We start from the raw sequence: 12,630 nt of genomic DNA, 5'->3' as shown, positions 1-12,630 counted from the left end.
TGGATAATATATGATGTTAGTCGGTTATGTGTAATAAGAGCATTTTCAGCTTAAAATATTTTCAATTTAGGATGGCTTTATTGAGATATAACTACACTGTAATACAAGGGATATCTGTTTATTCAGAGTAAATGAAACAACACATACTGTGACCTGTGCTGTTTGATTTTATAAGGGTAGATTGCATATTACAAAATTAATTTAAAATTGGGTATGCCTATTACTGTAGACTCATCTTTAGACATAGTAATAATGCATTGAAAATACTCCATTCATTGATTTATTTGTTCCCCATTCTTTGAGTTATTAAGCCTTCATAGTCTCAGTTATTGTCATTCACAGTTTGAAAAAATAGGCTAAAAAGACTCTATACTTATTTTTGGTGTTATTTATTGATTTAAATATTTTATAAGTGACAGTTTGGACTTATAAGATAAATAAATGCATGACTTAAACAGATAGTTTTGTAATGAATTATGTAAATCAAACATGTAACTGTCATTTCCACTTTGTTTTATAAGAATTCCAGGTTTTCATCACTCATTTTTTCATATACAAATTTTTCTTGTTCTGCAGTCTGTAAATACAAAGACATTTGCTTAATGAAACATGCTATTTACATTGTGTGTGACTTAGAATAGTTACAAATAAACATAATCAAATGAGTAAAAAGTGGTGTTGCATTAAAAAGCAAAGATACAATGTATGTTTATAATCCTAGAAGTGCTTACATACATTTACATGTTCTAGTACTCTTAAAATTCTAGTGAAATGAGGCATATTTTATTTCAGTCAGAAAAAAGATTCTCTAAACCTGTACTACTAGATAAAGGAAAATATTTTAAAATATAATCTGAAACACCAAATGAAACTTTTTTTAAATTAATGGTACAGGTTTAAGAGATGCATTCATCTTTAAAAAATCAGGAAAAAATAGCTTGACATTTCAAAATATATGCAATTTAACCATGCCCTACAGATATACTAGTATATTTACCTGGTATTATTTGTTGACACTGTAATTTAACTGTGATAACTGTATTTTCCAAAGAAATGATTCACAAAGGATAATAGCAAATTAGCAGGTATACAATATTATTTACACTGCAAGCCAAACCGAAAATTTAGACCCTTGAAATTACAACAAATGAATTGGCCCAAACATGAAAATAATTCAGGTATCTGTTTAAGAAAAACCTACCTCATGCAGAGGAAGTGAATGAAGGCTAGCACATTTTAACTGTGTTTTTATTAAGTGAGTTGGGAGCCTATTTTTTTTTTTTTATTATCTAGTGCCAGAGTATTTGATGGAAGTGTACTGATTATCTTAGGAGTTGTAAGGAGCAGGCAAGTTTTTAAAATCTAAATTAATGTTTGGGAAATGAGACCCTTTGGTTTTGTAAAATGGCTACTCACAGTTGAAGAGTCAGAATTCAGGTAGGTTGATTTTGAAATGAGGAATGATATGTATTTCTGGAATGCACTTAATTGGTATATTTTGAAAGCATAATGAGACAGTTTTGTCCCTTGATTCCTAAAATTATATAATGTTGTCACAGGCAGTTGTTACAGAATGTTAAGAGTTTTTCCAAGGCAAAACTCCCAAAAAGACTTTTGTTTTAAAGAAAAAGTTGTTCATCCAACTCCAGGAAAAATCAGAAAGTACTTCTCTTCATGGGTCATTTTTTCCTACCTGAACCCAACCTCACATCCCTGTAGTCATCACCTGCCATGACCATGTGAAAGAAAAACCATTTCCACACATTTGGAATAATGCTTGCTTAACTCCAATTTTTTTTTAAAAGGAAATGGTTATAAACTTTGCCAATATGAACTATGGATTTAGCAGAAGGCAACTAAATAGAAGAAGAAATTGGGATTTGTGGATCACAGTTGTTCAAATTTGATCCTGACTTCTGTTTTTCTCAACCACATTTCTTCTGTTTTTATGTTTCCCTCGAGAAATGAAATAGTAAAGGTGTTGAAGGTCATATTTCTTCATTTGATAGAGTACTAAGGCTGCCCATAATTTCAAGACAAAGGCTTTCTTAACAATGAAAAATCACAGAAAGAAATCTGTATTTTTATAGGTGTCAATTCATATGGCACCTGCCTGTCTCTTAAAATATCAAAGCAAATTAGTCAGTGTGGAATAAAGAAAAGTCATTAACAGAGAAATATTATTAACATTGCAAGCCAAATAAAAAATTCAGACCCATGAAATTATAAGTAAATTGGCCCAAACATTCCTCCCTTTTGAAATTTTTAATTTTAATAAATGTTTCATATCCGTTCCTTTAACAACTTGTTCTGTTATGAGAGGCTGCTGAGGTGTCTTAACAAAGAAGTTCAAATAATATGACTCAAAATTCAAGGCTAGTTGACTTACTGAAGCATTTCTCTCCAGAGAGGACAAAGTTATATTATTTCTACACAATATTAGTGAACATGTCATGACAAACATGTCATGAAGACAGCTTAAGTAGTATGACTATGTTACTCAATGAATACATAAAAAAACATGAAAAGAAGGAAATTTTCAGTTTGGGAGAATAGAGTACTTAAAAGCCCAAATGGAAGAACATACCCTTCTATCTTCCTAATTTTACTCTTTTTAATAAATATTTGACATAAGTATAAACAGCTATTCTAAAGATGCTAAAATCTCAAAGACTTAGAGCTAAGAAATATATAATTCATTGTATATTGCTTTTTTAGTACAGTAGACTTAAAGAATTGATGGCAAATGTTTTCAAAGATAGCCCCTAGGAACACAGCCTTCTGTATCAGTAAAGAGCCAGCATTTGGTATATTTGCTTAATTGGGAAATGGTTTTTATAAATTATTTCCCTACAAATAAAAGAAACTTCTTTTCTACTTTAATCTTCAGCAGTGTGGTACTGAAGTAATTATTGACTATTTGAAAAATACAAGGATTTTTCTAAATTAAGATGTTTGTAGGGGCAAAAATATAAGGTTGTCCAAATAGGTTAACCCTGATGCTTCTTGAGAAAGTGTTTAAATTCAGTGGAGAAAAACATGTATACACCCACATTTGTCTTCACTTATAAAGCCTCTAGAAGCCAAAGTCTAAATTCTCTCAGTTCCTCCTCTCCTCAAATAATCTACATCTAAATTCTTCCCTTGTTTTCCTTTCCTCATATATCCATAGTGTTCTAACATGTGAAAGTTAAGAAGGGAGGCACCAGGAAGAATAGTAAACTATTTCCTATCCCTCATGAAATTTGGAAGAAGAGACAGACAGAAGGAATGGAACAAAAAGAGGATTTAGAAATTTTAAGGACCTAGTTTTCACAGATAATCCCTCAAACCTATAGCTAGCTCATTCATTTTACATTCAACAAGAGTCTTCTTCAGAAATAATAGCAAACATTGATGTTTGGATTCTTGCATGTTTTTTTATTAGCCTAAAGAATATATATAAAATAAAATATTTTAAAAAAAGAATATATTGATGTTTAATTAGATCACACCTACAAATCTTGATAAAATACATAGTACCAAAATTTCCCAAGAGAGAATAAATTCTGCTTTGGTGGACATATATAATACAAGATACTTTTTAGAATAGTTTTAAATTTATTAATTGTTTTATCAAAGTTTTGACATGCTGAATTTTATAACATTCCATTAAACATGAATACTGTGTCTAAAAATCTATAATCAGGCTTACCATTTATTTTCATTTGTGCTCTAAGTTAACAGGGTTGTGTTACAGATGTTTTTAAATGTAGGCAAAGTTTTATTTTTGTCATTTTTCATCTTCCCTAGTGGTGTCCTATCTTTCTCTGCTTGCAAGTCCAGCTGAATCCAACTAAAACATTTCATGTCTGCTTGTAAAATGGGACACCTGTATAATCAAATATTCATTTGCATAAGTAGGAGCTATTCTTTTAGATAGGAAGAAAATTGTTTTTAAGGATCAAAAGCAAAAACAATGAGTGCCCGCTATTCCAGGTCAGATTGTTACATAAATAAAAAGGATAGATTTTAGAAGTGCCCAGTGACACACTTGAAACAAATGAAAACAAGAATAGTAATTTTGGCTGCCACCCACTAATACTGATCTTAGCACACCAAGAACAAAAATTCACAAATTTTTAAAAATCTTCCTGAATTACTTCAATTATACACTCTTCTTTTTATCTAAACCTCAGCTGGTATGAGATCTATAAGAGTCTAATAATGTTTCTAATCAAATAGTATGAAAGCCATTTATCTGAGACTCTATGCCAGGGTTAGGCTTTGATATCAACATGGTAATTTGCACCAATAAAATCTGGAGGCAGATTTTGATTAATTATGTTAATCAAAATGTTGTTGTTGATTAATTATCTGACCACTGCAGTATTTTCTTTCACTTTAACTATGGATTTGAAATTAAAATGCTATAAAAATTCAAACAAGAAAAAAAAATGGTTTACGTGGCTATACACAAATATATTGATCCCAGATCATGCATGGGGAGGCAAAATAAGTAGAACTGCCGTAGGAATTAAGGTTTCATTAGGAATGGAAATGAGTAGTTTCTTGTTAGTCACGGGTGATGGAAATACATATATTTTTTCCTCAAATGATTTGGATCATACATCGGCTTTGACTTAGATTTTATTCTTGGAAGTTGAGATGGTTTGCTTTGTAATCCACTGTGAACAGTCTGAATATAGTACTGACTGCTATCCTTAACCTTGGCATTAACCTTGGCATTACTAAAACCAGCTTATGATTTTAAGTAAAAGAATGTTGCCAAATTTGCAAACGTTCATGTGTCTCAATGTCAAATTGACATTTGACTGACTTACAACATTATTTTTTTCCTGTAACAAATGGAAAACATGAAGGAAAAAAATTAAATGTAATTCATACTCACGTTATCTCTAGGGACTAAAATCTTAAGAAATCCAGCAACTATGGTATTTTTCTTTCTCAGATACATTTAGGAAACTTGAGAGAGTCTGTAGCATTCTGACTTTTTAATGTTAGTTTACTCTCTCAAGACAGCAGATCTTTGTCCTAAATATTTTTTTTTTTTACCTGATAATTCTGATTGAAATTGTTAGTTAGGTCCCTCTTTTTAAAATTTTCATTCTAAACAAACTCTGATTTAAGCAAACTTGAATTAAGTAGCTACATGGAAGTGAAACATCTATCAGTCTTAAGAGGTGACCTAATCACTTTTAATTTTAGGAAACAGCATGAATTTTCATTTCTCCCACAGAACATCCCCAAATTCTCTGGGGTGATGCTCCAAGTTCTGGAGCACCCCCAGATGAGATGGGTGGACCTGAGGTCATGAAGGCTATTTTCTAAAGTTGAGCATTTCTTTTGCTAGCAAGCAAAGGCCTGATTTGAGAATAGTATGAAGACTTTGGAAAATAGTATTTCCCCACCAAAAGATTCTACAGATTTTAGGACACAGAACAACTGTTTCCCATTCTCTGAAATTAAATTTCCCAACTATGGAAAGATGTCATTTCTGTAATGTCCTAACAACAACAAAAATGTATAAAATCAAACTGCATTCTTCTCACTGGCATGTTATGAAAGGGAGTAAGTGTTTTGTTTCAATATCGCTTGATAGTCTGTTTTTTTGTGCCAATTTTAGCACGCTTTCCTGTGACATATGGCAGAGTTGGTATTTGTCCGTTTTACTTCAGTCCAGATGTTCTGACACTTTCATTTACCTTCATCATTGTAACAAAGACTAGCTTTGTCTGCCATCTTCAGAGAGTTCCTCTCTACAGCTCTGTGAGTTCCTCACACCAGTTTCACCAATACGGGCAACTGCAGAGAGGTTGACACCACCTTCTGAGGAATCTGAAAATGAATTCTGAAGGGCTTTTTCATCTCTTTTTAGAACAAAAGTGACCTGAGTCATAGAAGTTATTTGGTTTTCATCAAACCAGGGTTGTCTGTTAGGAAACTGCCTCTCCCTTAAGAGTGTGCCTCAGGAAGGAAAAAAAAAAAAAAATAACTTCTCTGCTCAACCTCATTGAAAGCTCTAGCCTGTGCCACTCCCTCCACCTACCCCTGTATCCTGAGTCTCTCACACACCTTGCTAGGCAGAAAAACAGAAGGAATTTCCCTTAAAAAGTGAGGTGTTCAAAGAAGAAATTTTGCACATTTCTGATTTACCCCAATTAACTACATTACTGTCCTACTTATATTAAATGACATTTAATAGACCATAGTAAAAATGTGTTTGGTATAAATTCTTCTTTATCTCTCCCACAGGATCAATGGTAAAAAGGCCAGAGAGGAAGGCTATATATAAACTGATTCCTTTGTTTTTAAATTATATATCAAAAGAATCAGAAGTGAGACATTACTTGGACTTGCCAGTAAGTTTCCCTTGTCTCTTCTACTTTCAAATAATGAGCAAGAGCAATAAAGCCTAATGTTATGAATTCTCTGATCAGCAACTAGATGAGTTTAGCTATGTGAATGAATTTAATGGATAAAATTAAATGTTTTCCATTATTAATCAAAAGCATGCTTATTAAGGGTTTTTAGCATTTAATTATATACAAAAAGGTAATTATCAAAAACTTTCTCAGTGATTCAATACTCCTGCTTGATTTCATAGGGAAATCTAAATTGCGAGTAAAAGGATGCTAAATTAAACTTTGCTATGGGTGACAAGAAGGTAAAATACCAGCAAGCCCAACCATCATTCCAATTGTGTTCAGACTCATAATGAGAAAGGAATTTACCCAACTGTCAATAATAGGAGCTATAATCTTATTTAGAGGCTAAGGAATGGATCCTAAGCATATATGACTTTGCTAAGTAATCATCTAATGCTTAGAAGATGCTCAGATGCTTTTAGCTATCCTAATACATTATTATAAGTGACGGCATATACGAGAGGACTATTAATGACTATGCCACATATGATCAAAATTGTATTTTATGAAGTAAGAGAAAAATATTTCTCATTTTGGAATCTGTAAATTGGACAAAATAACCGAGAAGGGCAGGTTATTTTCAATATGACTAATTGTTTTCAGCATTGATTACGCTACAGATAACTTTCAGCCAGTCATATGCTGTAGCTAAAAGAACTATATAGTTACTAAACATTTGCCATCACAGAAAACAGTGATAATGAGCTTTTTTTAATATTTAATCTTATCAAACAACATCTGAATTAACTAGCTTGTCTTAAGACCCTGCCATATTTTGGCGAAGCCTACTTTCAATCAATTCATCCAAACTGTGTCCTACGTCTAGTCATGTACCCATCATTAACTACCCCTTTCTATTATACACTATAAACACCTGAAAATCTGGGCGGTATTACAGATACCCACAATTCTCTTGAGAGAAACAGAAATCATGACAGGTATTTAAAATTAAGCAACAGAAATAATCTGATGAGAACATATTACTTTATAGCATGCTTGCAAATGAATGACTTTTGAGATAGAGTAAGCACGTCATTTGGTCAGATTTTTTTAATCTGGATCACTTGCTGCTTGCTTTGCTATAGTAGAATGATGAATATCTTTGAAAATTCCACACCAGCTATTATTATTGCTTATAAAAAACAAGTGTGTATTTCCCTAAAGATTCTATGAAGTGCCCCAAAGTGCAAGTTTCATATGACATCATCACCATGGCTTAAATTATTGCTTGAAAGGTTGCTATAAGGTATTGCTGGAAATCATTTTTAGATGACTGTACAATTCAATGTGAAAAGTACAGTGAGACTAAGTATTAAGTTGGCGATTTTTCATAACATAAAAACCAAAGCATTCAGAAATAAGACTGTCATTTTGACATTTGCTTCTCTGTCCCTAGTTTATATCTCAGTGGTGAGGATCAGTAAATTCTGTGACGAACTGCTCTGGCAGTAACCAAGGAAACGGTACCATGTCTAGTATGCCTAATAGCCCTATAGTGAGCAATATTCATCCCTCATGCTTATCAGTGTTGACTTCTGTTTCTAATAAATTTAAAGCCACATGTTCAGAAAACAGACCACACATTTGAAACCAAAGCACAAATAAGTTGTGAAAGAAATAATGGCACGAAGCCAGAAACATTTAACTTTTCAAAATAACCACAAGTGAAGTAAGGTATGGTTATCTTAACTTGTATTTATTCCTAGTAATTGGGATTATTTGAATATACTCCAATGTTTCTCAAATCTGAGTGGATGTTAGTACCTAGAGTGATTTTCTAAATACAGATCTCTGGGATTCTCCTGAGACCTACTGAATGCAAATCCAGGCATGCAAAGCCCAGTAATTTGTATGCCTAAAAGTTGCCTAGGTAATTCTTACAAAGCCAAGCTGATGAGTTGATGAGCAGGGTCACAGCTCAGTAAAGACCATATAGCCACTAGGCACTTGACTAAAATTGTGGTCTATTCACGACATATTAGAAATAAAGATACAAACATCATTTTGCTACATCATTTTGCTACATCCCAAGTCCTTCCAAAATGCCACTGGAACATCTACATTCAACAAACATACGCATACCAACTAAGAACATTCAAGACACTGTAAAATTAAACTATTTTACAACATAAGATTGCAAATGGTTGTGATTCTCCCAGTATAATAAATGTACAGATGGCTTTTCCCCCCCTAATGAAAGGAAGAAGAAAGGTAACAGAAAGGTAGAGGACAGTACTACTACTTAGATTTCAATTATTTGAATCAAGTGTGAGGAAGGAATTTTGCACACTATCTTAGTATACTCTGTCAGGGTTTATGTTAATCTTTATATAATCTCTATTCTTTATTCACCACAAGGATCCTGAAGTTGAGTCCACAGCTGGGGTCAATTTATTCACTTATCTGTAAAATGTTCAGTCATGTTAACACAATTTATGTGTGTGTTAAATCAGCCGGTTGTGAGTTAAGTATATTCAAATCAAGAGCTACCCATACAGAATCATCATTTGGACTGGAATATATTAAATTTTAATAATTCAGTCTCATGCATCATGTTTTTCAGGCTTTTTCTTATAAGATACGCCACAGAAGTCTCTGAAATGACAATTTTTTGTAGTTCAGACATAATCTAATAATAGGAATACCCAGACTCTGATCTAATGCTGGGTCTCTGGACTGATGTTTCTAGATATCATTGACTGAAAGGCATCTGGTGCTACCCCAAAGCCGGTTCCATCACACATAATTGGTTTAGAAGGAAAGTTCAATGAGGTTGCACCTAGTGTCTAGAGTCAGAGTGTATTTTGAAGAAAAGGTGGTGGGAGTCTGTGTCTGTGTCAGCAATGCCCCCTGCACAACAGAGAATGGTTAGTCCACTGCAGAAGTGTACTTGTTACCAGGGCCTGGAAAGGTGCGGGTCTTCCTAACTGCCTGAAGTAGGCCTCAGCAACTCTTTCTGTGGCCACCCCCTCAGAGGCACAGAGGGGATGATGTTTGGTGGTACCAAGCTTGAGGGGCTGAGGTGGTTTCCAGTGAGTGTGGAGGAAAAGCAGGTCTGGGCATGAATGAAGTAGAGCTCAAAAGGCAGGACAAGGCAGAACCCTACATGGAGAAGTTTTATTCCTTGTCCTGTGATCTACAACATCAAATTTATCTTAATGAAGGTCATAATCTTAAGTTCCTTCTTATACCTGACAACCTCAAATACACTCTTTCAATTAATAACAACAGGATTCTGCAAAATATACTGAGACTGGTGGTTTTCCAAATTCCCTGTGCTTTACCTTTTGTCTCTGACAGTTTAATTTTGCTTCATTGCTGGAACTCAATAGAGGAATTTGCAAAATGAAAAGCCTTGCTAGAGTTGTGAGTGAGATTTCATGCTGCTGTCCTACTTTCCTGTTTTTTTTTTTTTTTCTGGAGGGACACCCATGTGGACACACACTCAAACATGCTGTTCCTGATGCCACTGTCACTCATGGGAGGAACAGTGTAGACTGCGAGAGCTCACTTGTGCAGCCTGGACTACAGAGCCACTGACCAGTGTCAGAGTCTCCACCGGCCCCAGCTCACTGGGCTCCACAGACCCAGGGACCAAAAGGAAAGCCCAAAAAAGTTAGAGCCTAAAAGAAGAGATGAGCTTGAGGGGGGGTTAAACAGAGTTGGGTACTGTTACTTAGAAACCCTATCTTCCTTCTCCCTTCACACCACACTGCACTGTCGACAGACCCCAGGCACTATGTTCTCCAGGCACTGAGTGTTGTTCTTTCTGCTATACCATGAGGTGTAGGGATTAAGGTTCACAAGAGGCTTCATTAGCACAGAAGACAGCACATCAGTCTCACGAGCACATGACAGTAGTGTGTTTTGGGGTATGTCTGGAGAGGGAATGGATGTATTCGCAAATGGTGACATTGTGTCCATCAAAATGATGCCGATGCCAATGGGCAGCTTTGGTACTGACAGGTAGTAAAAAAGCAACTTCAGAGTAGCTGCTTAAAAGAACATTAAGACAGAGGAGCTATATGTGCCAATTGGAGTATCCCTTGTAGAGTGGGTTAAAATCATTTTCCCAATTTTAATACCATTTGGTATCTAATGGGACATCCATTAGAATATAGGTTTTAAATTGCTAGCACTAAAATATATGATATCTATAACTGGAAGTAAAAATACCATATAGATATTCATCAAATGAGATCCCAGCTACCACCCACACTTGGAGTCACAATTCCAGTAGAAGATAGCGAGACTATTTGGGACAAATAAAAATACAGTGCTTTTCCATAGCTGCTAAATTCTATGCTGCAGCTAGAATAATAGCTATTTTATATAGTACCTTGCAAACAAATATAGCAACAGAATAACTGTAATAATCAACTATACTAGGTTGGCTAATGGTACAGAGGAGAGACTGCCTCCTATGTTGTTGGACAGAAGCAGCTCACATCCCATCTGATCTCTGACATGTTCCTCATCATGATACCTGTATGTAAAAGTGGTTACTTCTTTTCTATGTAAAATCATGTAATCTGAGAGTTTGTGATTCTTCTGACAAATTGAATGTATATACAATTCTTATTTTGTGTCCTATTACCAACTACCAGATACTGATGTGGATTTTCAATGATACTTTTACAATATGCTTCCCATATATATTCTTAAGTATAGAGCAAATAACCATATGATTACAATTGCTTAGACAAAATTTTACAAAAAGCAGAGAAAGATTGGATGAGTCCTTCAAGTCCCTTTCAGCTTATGCTATAAAACACATTTTTACCACCAAAATATTTGATATACTGTATCATTTAAGCTCAAGGTACTGTCAGGTAACAACAATTTCTGTGCACTTCGTTCTCTCCCCACATACCCTGCTTGAAAGAGGCCATCAGCACATTAAAAGCCTTTCTTATTCTCGGCATGAGAATTGAGTTGCTTCTGGCCTGTTCTGTCCACACTGACTGTAAGACTCCCCTGTGTCCCCTTGTGAAGGAAGTGGGTTAATCTCCCACTTTCATGAAGAGATTCCTTTGTGTGTCATTATTCCCTGTCCTCAGCCTGCAAGCCCTCCACCTAAGCACCCTGGTCTTCTCATTCTGTGTGTGGTGAAAAAACAGAGATGTAGACCCAGGAAGAGAGAGGCAGATAGGAATTTGGAGCTGTCAGGGTCCAGGTCCTCTCTCCTCCATATGCAGAGCGTTGCCTCAGGGAGAGGACAGAGGGAGTCATCACCATATGACAAACACTTTGCAGATCTGTAAATGTTTTCTAGTCACACACTTAGAGAACTTGAAAACACAAATTAAGCCTCAGACGACATCGGCCAGTAGAGTTATGCAATGACCACATCGTAACACAGCAAAAATCTCTGACCAGAAAAAGAACCATATTGCCTTCAGTAGACATAAGCAAGCAATGAATAGACTGACTATAAATTGGAGCAGAAAAGGGCCACCTCACGATTTCAAGGCAACAAATGCTTCCGATTCAATGGCCTCAATGGAAACTTCGTTTTATATTTGTTCCAAAATCAGAAAACTCTCGATGCACTGTGCTCCTAATTTCAGGGTAAGTCTGTAATAATATTTTCATGCAGTGTTAGTCAGGAGCAGGTCTTCATTTTAGCACAACATGCGATGAAAGCCTATCTGTAACTATGGTGATGACTAGGTCTGAAGGTTAGACCTACTTCAGTGTGCATGAAGGTTTTTCCTTTTAATTATACAAGAATAAACAGCCTTCCTGGGAAAGTGTTCTTTACCTCTTTCTGCCTAATGCCAGCATTGTCTGCTCCTGAGTGCTAGTTAGTCCTTAGGAGACAGCCATGGGGGCGTGGAAAGGGGAGATATTACTAACCTGTCATTTGGTAGATGCTGTTTATTAGAATGCAGTTTAGCATGTGGCCAAAACTACACTTATAAGTGCTCAGTTCAAAAGGGTCCAAAGGAGCAGAGCATTTCATTTGATATGCACTAATATTTGTTAGAAGATGACACAAAGATCTTTCCTTAATCTTAGTTACAGGCATATCTGCTATTAGGAAATCCCATTCCCTCTGGATTCCATGCTACATTAATAAAATCGAAAAGATATATTTACTAAGCAGACACACATATATTAGATTAATAGGTTAGCGTTACATAATATACCAACTATACAGTAGCAGATTCTGAAAATCTAATAGTGGTGTGTGAAATGT

This window comes from Talpa europaea (genome assembly GCF_964194135.1).
Source record: "Talpa europaea genome assembly, chromosome: 12".
Lineage (NCBI taxonomy): Eukaryota > Metazoa > Chordata > Mammalia > Eulipotyphla > Talpidae > Talpa > Talpa europaea.
This window is presented reverse-complemented; position numbering follows the sequence as displayed.